The following is a 14,699-nucleotide window of genomic DNA, read 5'->3' as shown; positions in this document are numbered from 1 at the left end:
CAACCTCAGCATGGACAAAAGCTGACCTACAAAAAGCTCACTTCTGTTTTTAAACTTGCGTCAAGTCTCACTTTAAATAATGCTGAGAACAAAATGCAAGCTGATATTTCAGCTTACTTAAAAGGCTTATTAAAAACACTAAATCCAAAGACGTTAAAAAGCTATAATTGTCCTCATTCAAACTGGAAAAATAAATCTATTTGCTTTCTTCTTTTATGATCCTCTTCTTTAAAAAAAATAAGTTCATCTATATTCTCATGAGCATCATTGCTGTCTTTTTTTCCCCCTTCCATTCAAGGCACTTTAAAAACACCTGTGCCATTCACAGCCAACTTTTGAGTAAAAGGCAACCACATTTGGGAAAGGCTGTTTTACTCAGATTCCCTTATGCCAGAGATAAGTTTCTCTTGCTCAGAAAGGTGAAGTTCAGAGTTCATTTGAACGGGCTCTTGGATTTTATAGGTCTGATCCGGTGGAAATTTCTTTGGTTACCTAAGGCAGAGTAGACAACCTAATCTGTCAGCTTTTTGGAGCTCAGCAGGCAATGAATGATTCTACATCTCAGCACTGCCTTCAGTACCCAGTGGGCAGCTGTGGTTAGTAGGGCTGCACATCCTGGCCACCTCCCTGTCCTCTCTCATAATGGGGGTTACTGGCCTCCGGCTTGGACCAGAGCAGCGTGACTGTCTCTTCTTATTCTGCCCTATGTCTTCCGTGAAGACAGCCCCAGCCAGCAGTTAACTTGCTGAGTTGTGAGATCTCAAGCTTGCTCAGAAGTTAAGCACTCCAGGCACAGAACAAGATGGGTTTTCAGAGCAGTGGTCCAAGAGAATGCAAATTTATTGAAAGCGCTTTCTCCAGGTTTTCCATAATTACCATTTACGTCTCCAGGAACTGTTTCCCCGAACCCAGTTTAGGGTGAAAGCATTTTAGAGACTTTCTCTGCAGATGACATATGAGGTACTAACCTTTTTTCATATGCCCAGATGTTAAGTTCATTTTCATCACATTTATGCAAATTTCATTTGAACAGTAAATCAAAAGAAATCTTAAATCATTGTACACTATTTAAAAATCCACACTAAATCCGGTTTACTTGCAGTGATATTAACATAAAGTCACAGTTAAGGGACTGAAGGTAGGAAGCAGATGTCACAATCTCCTCTTCTATGCAATGGCCCCAGAGAGACCTGGGGTCCTAGGCATCCATGATCAAAAAAATGTCTCTGCCTGGTCACAACCCAAATCAAGTGTTACCAGCTTAAGGGTATTCTGTAGATTGAAGCCTTCTAAAAGTTTTCCAAACTTTAGGAAAACAGGGGTCCCTCAATCTAAGGGCCTGTCATCCTTGTTAATGTCTGGATTCAAGCACTACAAAGTTCAAGTCAGGGTCCCAGTAGTGAGACTTCTGGCAGCTCACTTCTTCCTCGGTGGGGGGAAAAGTTAATTCCTAGGGCTCTGCGGGCCTGCATTTGTCAAAGCGCTGGACGGCAGTGCTATCATTACCAAGCAAATCAGCCAGGCGGTTAATGGTGGAATCAGGAGACATTTGCACTCCGCTATCAGAATGACATCATAACTAAAGCAGCCTTCAGCCAGAAGCCTTAGGCTCTCCCCAAGCAGAGGCCGGAGGGTTGCCCGCTGTGCCCCTGCGTCTCCCCAGGCCAAAGCTGAGTCCCCTGCCCCTTCCCGTCAGGCTGGTGGGCCGAGCTGCCAGCAAATTTCCTACCAAACAGAAACTAGGGTCACAGTTTTCTCCCAAGAAAATCTACTTTTCCCCAGGTTCTGAACACTGTAAATAAATAATACACTATTGTGTTTTTAATAAAATTTGAGGTATTATAAAATCACTTATCTGGACAGGTCACGGCTGCTATTTTATGAATGTAGCTACATTTTGGCTATAGAATTTATGGCATTTCCAACAGAATTGTCAGTCTGTCGGTGACTCTGTCTTTAGTAAAGAAGCCCTGCACACTCTCCTTCGAGCACTAGAAATAAATGATGCTAGAGAAATTGGAGTCAGGGGGGAGGGAAGGAGCTAAGGGAGAAACCCTTCTTGCTCTTGTTGTGCTTGCTTTCCTCTTTTTAAAGCACAGCCGATCACACACACACACACACACACACACACACACACACACACACAGAGCCAGAGACACAAACCTTAGAATAATGGGGGAGGCATTTGGCGACGAGCTGCAGACGCGGCGCGGCGCGACTAGCAGCCGGCCGGGCTAGCTCTGGCTCGCAGCTCTACGCTCCACCGCGGCGGGGACCGACTACCCGCCCGGACCCGAGATGTCCAACTCCACCGCGTCCCAGTGATCGCCTCCCGATTCTCGCTACAGGTACACGCCTGGCCCAAACACCTCACCTGACCCGAAAACTCGGGAGACAGAGGGGGAAAAAGTTGTGCAAGCTGCTAGCCGGGAGCGCCGGAGTCGGCGGCTGCAGTCCTCCCGCCAGCGAGCAGCCCTCCGCCGAGGCCCGCCGGCGGCGCACGGCACCGGGGCACCTCGCTCGCCTGCTTTGCGCGCTAACCTCGGGGCGCACCGAGGCCACGGCAGGGCACTTACTTGGCACTTGCTTTTGAGCGTGCAGGTCGTCGCAGTTTTCACTCGGGTTTTCAAACAAGTTTCAGGGAGGGAGAATGAGGGGAAAGGAAAAAAAGGGAAAAAAAAAAAGATCCAATTATGCAAATAGGCTCCGGACTGGGAGGCGCGCGTCGAGTCTGACGCCGCTACTGTACGAGTTCTCGGAGCAGCCCCGGGCCGGGCAGATTTATGGGGGCGCGTCACGGCTACGCCAGGTCCCGCCGCCGGAGCATCTCGAAGTTAATTAAAGCGGTAATGTCCACTTTCTCGGCGACCCTCCGTGCGCGGGTTTACTGTTTCACCGTCCAACCCGACCCGGGCGGGGGCGGGGACGCTCTCCCCGCGCCTCTCTTCCTTCCCTCTTCTTGCTCCCCCTCTTTTTCCTCTTTCGTCTCTTTAAGTCGCCTGCCTTCCACTCAGTGAACAATGAACAAAGATGTGAGTGATGGGAAAAGATCGCCCCCTCCCAACCCCAGCAGTGAGCAAAGCCGGTCTCAAAGTAAAAATCCAGTTGCTAATATCAAACTGGAAAAGCAAACAGTGCGTTCCCAGTCTAACCTCCCCCCCCCCTCCACACACACACACACACACACACACACACACACACACGCACGCACGCACGCACGCTCACCCCACCCCAAGTTCACCTAAGCCCTGGTTGGCGGCGGGGGCGCAAGGCCAGGGCTCCAGGGGCTGCCCAACGCGCCCGGGACACGGGGGACAACGGACACTGGCGGTGGAGAGCGCTCGGGGCCAGCCTGCTTCTCGCGCCCCTCCCCGCCTGTCCTCCCCGCAACCCCCTCCCTGAGTCTACACCGGCCAGCCGGGCCCCGCGGCCCGCTCGGGCTGCCCGGCGGCCGGATGCGCTCAGCAAACGCGGCCCCTGTCGGTTTTCTGCTAAACTGCACAGCGGCGGCGGCTGCCGGGAGAAGGCGCAGGAGCAGCCGAGGCCGGCACCGCGCGCGCACTCACCCCGCCCGGCCCACTGCCCCTACCAGCGACCGGCCGGCCGCTCGCTCCCACCCGCACGCACTCTTGCGCGCCCACCAGCGCCCGCGGGCTCCCCGACCCGCAGGCCAGGACGCCGCGCAGCCGCTGTATTTTCTGGTAAAGTGAAAACGAAGGCGGCTGACAAATCACGTCTCCTGTGAGGCACTCGTTAGACATAACAATATCCGGCAAACAAAACCCAGCCGTGGCTGCGACCGGCGCGCGGGGCTGGGACCCCGCCCTGCCCCTCCTCGCCCCCGCTCTTTGCTCAGGCCTGCGCGGTCCCCAGCCCACCCCCAATCGATCGTCCGACCTTCCACCTAAGTCGGGGGTTGTGTGCACGTTCGCCGAGAGGCGGACATAGGAACGTTCACAATATAGAAGTGGGAAAAGGAGGGGAGACAACTTTCCACCTGTCCCCAAAGAAAGCCCTGCAGGAGTTTTCTCAGAAGAGTGGGCTGAGGACAAATCTCTGCCCCCGAATCCCCTTTTCTTTCTTTTTCCTAACTTCCCAGCGCCTGCGTTTCCACCTTCCACTTCACACACATCCATCTATATACAGATATCTATATTTTAAATTATTTGCAAAACTGCAACAGATGGGCGCGTCGAGATCTGGACACTTTCCTACTCACCATCAAAGAAAAGCTTCCCCCCCCCCTTTTTTTTTTTTTGCCTAAAATACATCCTGGTCCCGCCTACGACTGTTTTCCTCAATTCTTCATCTTCAAAAAATGTCTTGAAGCAAACAGAAAGGTTTATCAGCAAAGATCATTTTCCTCCTAGTCATACATCTGGCCTGGGGATTCCGTTCCCCCAAACTGCGCTCTTCCCAGACGCCCCCAACCCTCCGTCTCCACGCCTTCCTAAGCCCCCACGCCCGTACTCCCTCCCTCTGATTGGCCTCATTTCTCCAGCCCCGGGCTGGCCGGTTCAGCTCCCTCCATAACCTGTTACTTATTTATTTCTTTATTTTTATCTTTGGCCCCAGGATTGGCCCCCCGGGCCTGGGATAGGCTGGGGCAGGTGCTGCCGTCACCACCTGCGCTGGAAGGCGCCACGGCCTTTCCTGGGGTCGCGAGTTCGGGCCCTGCCACCCCGGCCCTACCGAGCCCCCGGCCTTGGCCTCGCCCGACTCCCCGGGTACAGGAGGCCAATGAAAACACAAAATGGCAGGTCTCCGCGGCCCTTGGCGCCCGCGAGTTTGACACACTGTAAGCATCGGCTAACTTTGATTAAAAAAAAAAATTACAAATTACCCTTTCTACCCCCCGGCGGCGGGGCCGGAACCCCGCAGCGAGCCGCCAAGGAAGAAAGGGAGCGAGAGGCGCACGATTCTCAGGCAAAGGAGAAAATGGGGAAAGTCACTTGAGCAGAAGTTTCCGCGGCCCCGGGCTCCCAGTCTCCACAGACTCCCCCCCACCCCCCAGACCCTTTTGAAAGTTTCCCGGGGCCGAGAGCGGCTGGCGGGCCGCGCGCGGCTGGGGGGCGCGGGCTGGGCCCGAAGCGGGGCGCGGGGTCCCGCTGGCGCGCCCGGCGCGCGGCCCGGCGCCTCCTTTTCAAAGTAACGGTCCCGGGACCGCGGCGGGGGAGGCGGCGGCCCAGGCGCGGGTCCCGCTCGCCGCCGAAGTTCTCTAGCGCCCTTCGATGCCCGGCCGCCGCCGCTTTCCCGGTTTCTTCCTCTCCCCCCACCCCCCCCCCCCCCCCCCCCCCGCTGACAGCTTCTCTCGCCAACGTCACAGCCACGGATATTTAATTAGACCATATTTTTTAATCGCGGTGGGGCGAGAAGGAACCCGGCGGCAGGCCTCGCGGAGATGGGGAGGGGGAGGGGACGGGGGGGCCGCGCCAAGAGTCCGAACTCACTTTGCCTCCGCCCGGACGCCGGGGCCACCCCCCCGCCGCGCCTCCCCCGGCCCCCCACCCCCACCGCGCCGCGCCCCGAGACCCCCCCACCTTTGTTTTCCTTACCTTAAACACTGAAACGCGGGCGTCGGGAGCAAACTCGGGCACGTAAACGGAGCGTTGTAAAAGATTGTGTTCAATGAATAATGAAACATGTCCACATGATTGACTTGATCATTTTCCGGGGCTGAGGGGGGACGGGCGCCCTGCTCGCGCGCCTCGCTCGCCCACTCGGCAGAGCCCTGCGAACTGTTCCCAGCCCAGCCGGGGCAGGGCGGGCTCGATTTTCGTCTGCCTCTTTTCAGAATCGCCCCGTTCATTGATACTCATCACCCAGCCCCAGCAGACATCCCCATCCCCGGCTCGGCCTCCCCCTATCTGGTAGGTGAAATGCATTGTACCATTAAAAACGCTCTCCATTGTCGCCCTGGCATAATTCACAGCAACTAGATAGGTCTTGCGGCATTTAGCTTTGATGAGCCAGAGACTGAACCCTTGATATAATAATCTACAAAGAATGGTGTGTGATCGTCCATTTTTTCTCTCTGTCTAGCAACTAAGAAACCATTTAACACAGCGCAGCTTGCTTCTGACCTTGAGCTCATGTAAACACACTTATTAAAATCTATCTATTCTCCAAGAGCTACATTCTGATTGTCAGACTCGTTACTGAGACATATATCAGCCCCTTCGCTTGTCACTACTTTGCATTCCTGCCTTTGACCAAAGAATTTTTTATCCAGCCGAGAGGGAGAGAGAGATTGCCACGGAGGGTGAGAAGAGAGAGACGGAAAAGGGGAGAGGAAAAAGCGTAATTCTTACCTGCTTCTGAAACTATTTAAAGTCTGTTTCTTTTCTGGGGGAAAAAAAAAAAAAAAAAAACTCCTGGGTGAATCTCGGTGGACAGCGGGACGCGGAGAATCAGTCACAGCCCGGGCGTTTAAGGGAGTCATCAGCGATCAAATGACGTTGATCCGCGCTGTAACCTTGTGGCGTATTTAATGTAAATAAGGCAGTTATGTTGCCAATCGCCGCGATACAAACACGGAGAGGTCGTCAGCCTCGCCTCCCGCGCCTGCCATTAGAGGCGACTTTATTTACAGACACTATTTAGGAGATCATGATAATTCTAAAACAATACTAGTGCCAAATGATTATGAAAATATGATTTTAATTAATCACGTAGTAGGCAAGGAAATTAGCATACGGTAATTAAACTTCGAGAAAAACGTCACGCAGGTTCGCTGCCTTATGGGTCCAGAATAATCATCACGCGGTGGGCTCCAGGACTTAATTATCAAACAAAATAACTTTTTTAAGGCAACTTTGCAAATACTGGTCCTCAAGGCAAACGCTTTGGTAAATAGTATAAGGCGAGGTAACAAGGTAGAGATGTGAGTGATGCTTGAGGTTGGGTTTCTGTGAAGCAAGGAAGAGGGGGAAGAAGGGGGGAAAAAGCTGAATAATGCAATTATGGATTCTCTGTCCTAGAGTTGACAAAAGCTGGTGCCTCAAAAGCTTCTTTGTTATGGGATTATATAATGATCCTGGTGTCATTATGGGGAAAAAAAAGATTCAGTAATAATAAAAGAAGTATCCAGATACACCAATGAGGAGCCTGTTTTAAAGAAAAGGCTCGCATGTGACATTGGGGCATGTTAATAGCAGAAACACAGGATCCAAAAGAGTTGACAAAGAAGGAGAAAGGGAGGGAGAGGGGAAAAGAGAGAGAGAAGGAGGCGGGGGAGGAGAGAGAGACTGGAGAGAGGCCTGTGTTGTGCATGATTAAGAAATGATGGAGACTGATTGATTATTCAAAACGTCAAGCCACAGGGACACTTAAAACATTGATTCAGGTAAGACTTGTTCCAGCCTGCCCAGACTGAGTTTCCCTTAGTTGACTGGAGGGTTTAAACCAGGGCACCACAATACATAAAAAGCAAAAATACAGAAAAAGCACGACACAGCCTCCCCATCGCCAACCCCTTCCTAGAGGAGGGACCACTTAGCTGCAAATAACCTGTCCAACAGTGGGGTGAGATGAAGAAAACTTCACACTGGAAGACCAACCTGGCAGTGGGCAAGAACTAGGATCTCAGGTAACAGGCAGAGACCCAGCCTCCCAGGGCACCTGGCCATTGCACCTCACTGCGGGTGATCCCCCCAGACAGGGGCTCTGTGGGTGGGCACCCAGCCTGGTCTGTGCTGCACCGCCCTTGGACTCTGCCTTGAGAATCCAGCACATCCTCCTCTCTCTCACTCTCTCTCTCCAGGACTTTGGGGACCAGGAGAATCGGAGTTCCCCCAAACAAGCTAGTCCTATGAGATTCTTGAAGTCCACTTATCTCTCATATCTCTGCAGTGGTGGTCTTTTATAAAATCCCCTGCCTACCCCAAAAAAGTTTAGGAATTCAGTCTGCATTTTCCAATCTGATGTGTCTGAAATTCTCTTTGAACAAATTCCAAAATACAAGGGTTTTTTTTTCCCTCTTGTATAGAAATTAGCATCGCAATCACATCAATGATATCACTATCTCTATGGGAATGATAGCTGGAGCAGTGGGGTGTTCTTTATTTCAATTCTTCTTGGATCAACTGATTATACTCTGTCGTCTTTTGAACCTGTTATTGTAAGTCAAGTGATTCTTTATAAGTGACAGCTCGGACAAAGAGTCGAGCAGGGCCGAGCAGGTCGAAAGGAAGTGGCCATATGGACTTGGAGAAAAGGCACTTTCTCCCCCCAAGAGAATGGGGGTGGCAGTCGCCTTTTAACCCTCGAGCCGCCAGCCCCGCCTGAGCCATGGGAAGCAGGGAGTCAGGCCGTGCATCCTGGCACCGTACTGGGGCTCTCCGGGGGTGCCCAGCTCGGTGAGGTCCGGATCGTGGCCGCCAGATCCGGGGTGCCCCTTCCAGACCAGGAAGCCAGAGGTGCCCGCGGCCCTTAGAATCCGTGCATTTCTGGAGCACCGCGCTCCAGGCGGCCTATGGGATCTCAACTGGTGCGCAGGGAAGCCACCGAGGTTTGCAGCCCAACGGGCCAGAGCAGGCAGGGCAGAGATTGCCCACCACCCGGAGGCCGCCGCGCGGCACCTCCTGAGCCCCACGGAGGGTTCGAGCCGGTGCTCGCCGGCGCCCCCTGTCGGCGCCCGCGCTCTCTGCGTTTCTCGAGGACTCGGGCCGGCGGCCTCGGCCAAGCCCTGGCTGACTCAGGCAGTCAGCGCTTGCTGTGGGCGCGCGTCAAGGTGAGGGCTGAGGGACTCTGGGCAATGGACAGAGGCCTGGAGTCCTCCAGAGGCCGGAACCTGAAGGCTACCTCCGTCCTACTAAAGCACAATTCACTCATCGATTCTTCATACCCTATGTGTTAGTGGCCACTTCCACAATCTGTGGGACTTCTTTTTATCTTGTTGGGAATTTTTCACCCTCCTTACCCTTCTTCCCTGGCTCTGGTCCTGCCCCCGCAAGCCTTTGGGCACTGACTCCCTCGCCTCCTCCTCTCCAAACGCTGGAGTATTTCTCACTGCTCAGGGCCAGGGCTGGAATCCTGAGGCTCGACTTGAAGCAGAGATGCCCAGAGGCTCACCCAATGCCTGCGTCAGGGACTCCCGCACTCGCCAATCGTCACAGCACTCTGCAGAGACAACACCTCAACCGCCCCTGCTCTGACCCGGGCTTGCCACTCCTGCAGTGTCTTCTTCAGGGAGGGTGTCAGCCTTTGGATTTCTTGAAACTGAAGAAAGTCATCAGGAGGCTGGCCTGGTGAGTTAGGTGGATAGTGGCTGGGGTTGAAATTGTGGTGGTGAGGTGAGTTCTCTTCTGACTCTCAGACCAGCTCAGAAGCAAGGTCTGGAGGAGCCACACCATATGTGAGCCATATCAGCACCTCACAACAAGCACCTGGCCTCTCAGAGGACCTCCTTTGGAAGTAATACTTCTCAAGCCAATAGATGGGTTCTGACTTCTTTCATAGATTCTCAGAAGTGACTGCTGCTACTGCTAAGTCGCTTCAGTCGTGTCCAACTCTGTGCCACCCCATAGATGGCAGCCCACCAGGCTCCCTGTCCCTGGGATTCTCCAGGCAAAAACACTGGTATGGGTTGCCATTTCCTTCTCCAATGCATGAAAGTGAAAAGTGAATGTGAAGTTGCTCAGTCATGTCTGACTCTTAGCGACCCCATGGACTACAGCCTACCAGGCTCCTCCGTCCATGGGATTTTCCAGGCAAGAGTACTGGAGTGGGGTGCCATTGCCTTACAGTGATTCATAAAATGTTACCCAGCCTCTAGTTTCAAGTTGCATTTCCTGTGACAACAGCAGTGGTTTTTGTTTCCATATTTACGTGTCTTCTTTCCCCTCACTCTCCTCTGATCCTCATAACTCTCTGCTTCCCCCATAGTATCAACAGTTTAAAAACTAGCCATTGAGGTGGCCGTGGCTTGTGACTGAAAGGCTGATCCACAGGGGAAAGCATTCAAAGAGGGCTGCTTGGGCTCTGGAGTGAAAGGATACACCAGAATGCTCGTGAATAGAGGGGCCAAGTCCCTCCACCACCCCACACCTCACTTTCCCCGCTGTATAAAGATAATCTCCAACATCTGTAAAGCCCATGATCACAGAGAATCAGCATTCTAAGAAAATGGTAGTCTCCTTCAGGTCCACCTTTCTCAAGCAGAAGAAAGATGGTAAGAGATCTGCAGACATCCATGTGTTCAGTGGGGAGTTGATTCTCATGGAGAGTCCCTGCTTATTCAGTTGGCTCAGAAGGCCTTCACCTCAGTAGTCCTCTCCTTCACTCGGGGAGGTCTCCTGGGCCTCCCAGTAACTTTGAGGGAAATTCCTTTCCCCTGGCTGAAGAGTTTTGATGCTACTAAGCCAGGGTGTCTCTCTCCGTGGGAGCTATGGAGCAGCCTTCTCAGCGATGACACCTCAGGAATCGTGAGCCTTCAAAGACTTCCCTGAGAGCAGGGTTCAGAGCGGGGCCCTTACAGATGGAAGAGGTGAACCCTGAACAAGAAGAAGTTGGGAAGGATCTGACCCACAAGGCTATTCTGCCTTGAACTATTGATTCCTGGCCACAGAAACCCTAAACAAAGGTCAGTCAGGCCACTCTTTACCTTCTCCAGCATCCCCTTTTAAGCGCACCCTTTAAAGATCCAAAGCGTTGCTCTCTCACTGATTCCTCTAAAAGGCCACACATCTCTTCTGGCTTCTCCACAGAGGAAAGAAGTCAACACAGGAACATTTATTTCGGCAAAACAGCACCTTCTTCCAGTAGCAGCACCTACCTTCCTTTCCCACCCTGAGGGCATCTGGGTGGAGGACCTGCCTCAGGTCCCAACCAATCAGTGCATCATATCTCTCTGGGCTCTGTGATTGGTTCAGGAATAGCCATGTGACCTAAGCTGGTCCAATCAGAATGAATCTCGGAATTAAAAAAAATAAAAAATAAAAACTAGGTGCCAGTGGAGAAGTTGAACTGTTGTAGCATTGTGGTCTCCAATCCCACACCAAGAGAGGAGAGATGGAGAGCTTGTGGAGGCCACCAAGAGAAGCTGGAGAATGGTGCCAACACAGCAGGTAGCGGAGCAGAAACAGAGAAGTGGTCCTGCTTACGTTTAAGCCCTAAATCCAGCCGCACCTGAAGCCAGCTCCACCTCTGCCCCTTTCTGTTTTGTGAGCTGATAAATTTCCTTTGTTAACTTAATTCAGTTTGCTTTGGCTCTTCTGTCACTTGCCACAGAATGAAGCCTGATATACTGAGCACCTGGTGAAAACAACGAACCCTTGGGCCAGGGACCAGAGTGCTCAGAAACAATGCTGGAGCAAGGGGCGAAAAGCAAAAGTGGGGTTCCTGATCCTCTTCCCAGAAAAAAAGAGCACTCAGAGAAACTGCCAGGATTCTCTTAAAACTACAGGTGTGCCTTGCTTCATAATAGCTCTGTTCCAGAAAAGAGGTTTGTAAATTAAATTTTTTAAATTGAATCTGGGAGATTCAACCAGCACTGGAAGAGCTGGTTATTTGAGGTGTCTCAACAGATGTCTTTTATGAAGTGAATGGTCATGTCCTTAAATAACAATGATAATTTATTTATAATTGTAATTTTCCTACCTCAGGCATATATTTTAAAGCAGGACCAAGCTGGATATATTCATGGTGTCTTTGTATAAATTAATCAAAGGCCAGGAAAATTCGCTGAGCCCTGTTAGATACAATTACAGCTCTGCATTCCTGCTCCTTTGCAAAACTGTGGAGCTGGAACTTTCTGGGTAGATACTGGAGCAACAACTTTGGGCCCTGCAGTTATCTACAAAAGCTACCATCAATTCTCAGGTTTCAGAGGGGAAAGACATAAAGCTATTGGGCTTTCTGGCCAAAATATGGCCTGTGCTGTGTTTGCTAGCATGGGGGGAGTCCATTCAGTTCAGTTCAGTTCAGTCGCTCAGTTGTGTCCGACTCTTTGCGACCCCATGAATTGCAGCACGCCAGGCCTCCCTGTCCATCACCAACTCTCAGAGTTCACTCAAACTCACATCCATTGAGTCGGTGATGCCATCTAGCCATCTCATCCTCTGTTGTCCCCTTCTCCTCCTGCCCCCAATCCCTCCCAGCATCAGTCTTTTCCAGTGAGTCAACTCTTCGCATGAGGTGGCCAAAGTATTGGAGTTTCAGCTTTAGCATCATTCCTTCCAAAGAACACCCAGGGCTCATCTCCTTTAGAATGGACTGGTTGGATCTCCTTGCAGTCCAAGGGACTTTGAAGAGTCTTCTCCAACACCACAGTTCAAAAAGCAGGGGGAGTCCATTAAGTAGCCCATAATCTCTAAACTTGGGTGGCTTTGAGGCTACAAGTTAAACAAAGTATCAAATTATGAAATGAAACTACTGGTGGTGATTCAAGAGCTACTTTTCATAAGATATGATGTCGATGACCAGAGTGCTCCCCATCCATGCTGTGAATGTGTCCACCAGTGCAGCACACAGCCATGACCTGACCCCTGCTTTTCCCAAGTTCCAACTATTAGTCCTGATTTTACCTTAGGAAGAGGTACACTCTTTTTTTTGGCACTAGAAACAAACGGGACCAAATATTGAAAAAATACAGTTTTCCAGAAAATGTATAGCTAGTGTTTGACTCAGAGATGTGACCTGGTCCCACAGGTCATACAGAGTTATCACAAATGATCCTCAAGGTTACCGTCAAGGTTACACTGAGCCTTATCACCACCTGCAAGGAAGCAACTGGAAAACAAATGAGAAAGACCAAATTTAGGCAAAAAGCAAGTCCCTTGACTCTGGCCAGTATTCAGAACCCTCATAAGCCTTCTCTGAACCTGTCAAGGGCACAGACCACAGAGCTCAGGGTGGGCAGTGATCTGGACGGGTGGAGGGGGTGCCAGTAAGAGGTTAGGCCTGAGAAGTGACATTGCTCTGGAGACTTCATTTTTAAATCCTGATCCAAAGGGCTGAGTTGAGTCGCACGGATCTTGGAGAATCATAAGAGGAGGCTATGAGAGTGGATGGGAATGTGCTGAGGGTCAAAGGTGATCTGATGGTGCCAGGCTCCAGGAGGGAAAGAAAGTGGAATCAGATGGTGTGTCGCCAAGGAAACAGGAGGACTAGCTCAGAGAGTCTGCTTGAATCTCTGGAGAGTCTCTGACAGGCTATGTCTACACTTGCACCCAAGATTCTTGAGTGCTTCTGAGTGCTCTAGAATCCCGTGAGGGCTCCAGAATCCTCAAGAGTGTTTTGCAGCCTGTTCATGGGAAGGTCATTTGGTAGAGTAGAAACTGGTGGGCTAACATTAAGAGTATGAGAAGGCAAGTATGGGACCACACTAGTAATAGGACGAACCTGTTCATCAGAGTGAACATTTGAGACAGTTATGTCTACTGCAGCTTATCTAGCCCATCTCTGGCTCTAAGGGTCCCAATATGGGGCCCTCCCAGGGCTGTAAACATTTGTGGGAGGGCCCTCCCTACCCAGGGCTTCAAGCTTCAAGAAGGCAGAACTCAAGCCTGCTTCACTGCTAGAGCCCAGGCCTGGCCCAGCCCCTGGCAATATGGGGCATGTGGAGAGTGCTGATGAAACAAGTGAAAAAATTAATTCTAAAAACACAAACAGTTCACAGTATGTTCAGGTACTGTTTTAACTCTTGCTGACTCCTTGAATGAGTGAATGAATACATGGAAGCATGGCTTAAAATGTGTTGCCATCACTAGAAGTTAGTTGCAACAGTTATAAATACTGAAGATATAATCCACAAGATGATAAAATAATTAATACTGTTGCATGTTATATATGAAAATTCAAAGAGTAAAGCTTGAGTTCTCATGACAAAGAAAAAAAAAAAGGATAGTTATTTTCCTGATAGAACGTAACCCTCAATACACATTGAAGAATAATTAGAAAACAGAAATATATGAAGAAGACAATTATATCCCTCAATCTCACACTGCCAGCCTTTTGTGCTTTTCCTTCCAAGCATTTTTCTGCACATTTCTAGTTTATACAAACTTTGAATCATTCTGTATAAAAATGTTGTGTCTTGCTTTTATTCTCTATCCTTGTAGCACAAGGTATTTTCCCACATCATTAAATATCCTTTGAAAACATGATTTTATGGCTACATAATGTTCCATCAAATGGACGCAACAAAATTTATTTAAACAATCTCTTATTTTGGAAAATCTAAACTGTTTCTAATTTTTTTTGTTCTCTCAAAAGAAACCTTTGTTTGCATCTCTGTTCATTTTCTTAGTATCAGTCACTGAAGGTGAAGTTACTGGGTCAGTGGGTATGGAGGGTTTTGAGGCTCCTCATGACATTGCCAACTCTCCAGAAAGGCCCCACCCCCAACATGTACATCCCCACTCATGTCTCTTCCTGCCCTTTAAGGGTCAGGGAAGGGGGAAAACTTTAGGACTTAAAAACTCATAAAAGAATATTAACCCTTAGGCAGATACATTTGTTGCAAATTGTTTGGCCTTCTAATTCTGATGGTGGTGTGAAATTTTCAGCAGGTTTCCGTTACCCTCAGACTCACCTCTCAGCTTTAGAACCCTTTATATGTCCCTCAGTCCCCATCAGGGGACAGGTAGGACCTTCTGGGCTTCAATTGAAACACTGTATCTCTTGGTTTTCATTCCTCATATGAGCTGTGTCCAGTGGGGGTCCATATCCAGCCAGTATTAGTGAGATGTCATTGCAGG

The sequence above is a fragment of the Ovis canadensis genome, chromosome 14 (genome assembly GCF_042477335.2).
Source record: "Ovis canadensis isolate MfBH-ARS-UI-01 breed Bighorn chromosome 14, ARS-UI_OviCan_v2, whole genome shotgun sequence".
In the NCBI taxonomy this organism is placed as follows: Eukaryota; Metazoa; Chordata; class Mammalia; order Artiodactyla; family Bovidae; genus Ovis; species Ovis canadensis.
This window is presented reverse-complemented; position numbering follows the sequence as displayed.